Source organism: Photinus pyralis, unplaced genomic scaffold, assembly GCF_008802855.1.
Source record: "Photinus pyralis isolate 1611_PpyrPB1 unplaced genomic scaffold, Ppyr1.3 Ppyr1.4_LG7, whole genome shotgun sequence".
NCBI classification, from domain to species: domain Eukaryota; kingdom Metazoa; phylum Arthropoda; class Insecta; order Coleoptera; family Lampyridae; genus Photinus; species Photinus pyralis.
This window is the reverse complement of record NW_022170738.1, coordinates 21052599-21053771: the sequence shown is the minus strand read 5'-3', so window position 1 is coordinate 21053771 and position 1173 is coordinate 21052599.

Genomic DNA, 1173 nt, shown 5'->3' with positions numbered 1-1173 from the left:
CGTATGCTGTATGAATTATTGTTAGATTTCTTGGTTTGTATTCTATTATGTTAAATAAATTAATTTTAAAAGGAAAGAACCCCTAATTATTACAGTAATATTGTGAATTTCAATTAGAAGCAAGCATTATTTTTCCTGTGTGTTTTAATAGGATTTAACTGGGGGACTTTATTTGACCTATGATTTTTTTTTAAATTATGTATTGAAAGGGAAAGTGAAGAAATCCAAAATAGTGTAATGTAAATTTAATTAAGTCGTTCATTTATAACAATGTATTAACAATAAATTTATAACAGTCTTGACAGTGATTAATTTATAACAGAATTACAATTTATCACTCACAAATTATGCCATACCCAGAAGGCATCGAAGGCTGAGCTGAACTCGAAACACAATTCAATTTGCTTATAGAGTAAGCAACATTCTTTCTAGAATGTTCTTATGATGTTTTAGAGTTCTCAAGGTCGTTTCGGAATATTCTCGTACAAACACGTAATATTAGTAGGAAGACTGCAATATTGGGGCTGTTGTAAAAAAAGCCACAGAAGAAATTGACACGACAGTACAAGTGAAGTGACCATTATTAAAGCAAAACTAAAACGCTGCGATAGGAAGAGGTGAGCAACTAAATGGTTTATAGGTATGTAGGTATGTACAGTCTCTTGTAAAAGTAATGTCCCTCGGATACGTACCACTGTAGCATAGGCAACCAACATCCCAGTCGCCTAGTCCAAGTTGGATTTGCGGGTGTGCGAGGTAGCTATCTAATGCGGTTCATTTTCAGCAGATATTCCCATTTAGCCAAACTAAATACTAGTTAGTAGAATAAAAGTGAATGCCATCGATTTATTAGCTCAAAGGATCTGCGCTGCACATCCTTGGCTTGGTGCAGTAAACATTTTTACATTTCTTACAATTGGTTTGGTGCGTTTTAAATTTGCAAATAGTTTAGCTAGAGACTATTAAGACAAAATAATGGCCTTTCACTTTTTAATTTTTTGAGTAGGTTTTCTTCTAACGAAATAAAGGTGACATTCTTGTCCTTTAATGACATTGAAATTCCAGTGTCATTAATAATTACTTGCGAGTAGGTCTCCTCATGGAATGCGATTAATTGCCCTACAAGTGAGTGCACTGTGCAACAATACCTTTCTTTTGTAACTAGCATCAGAA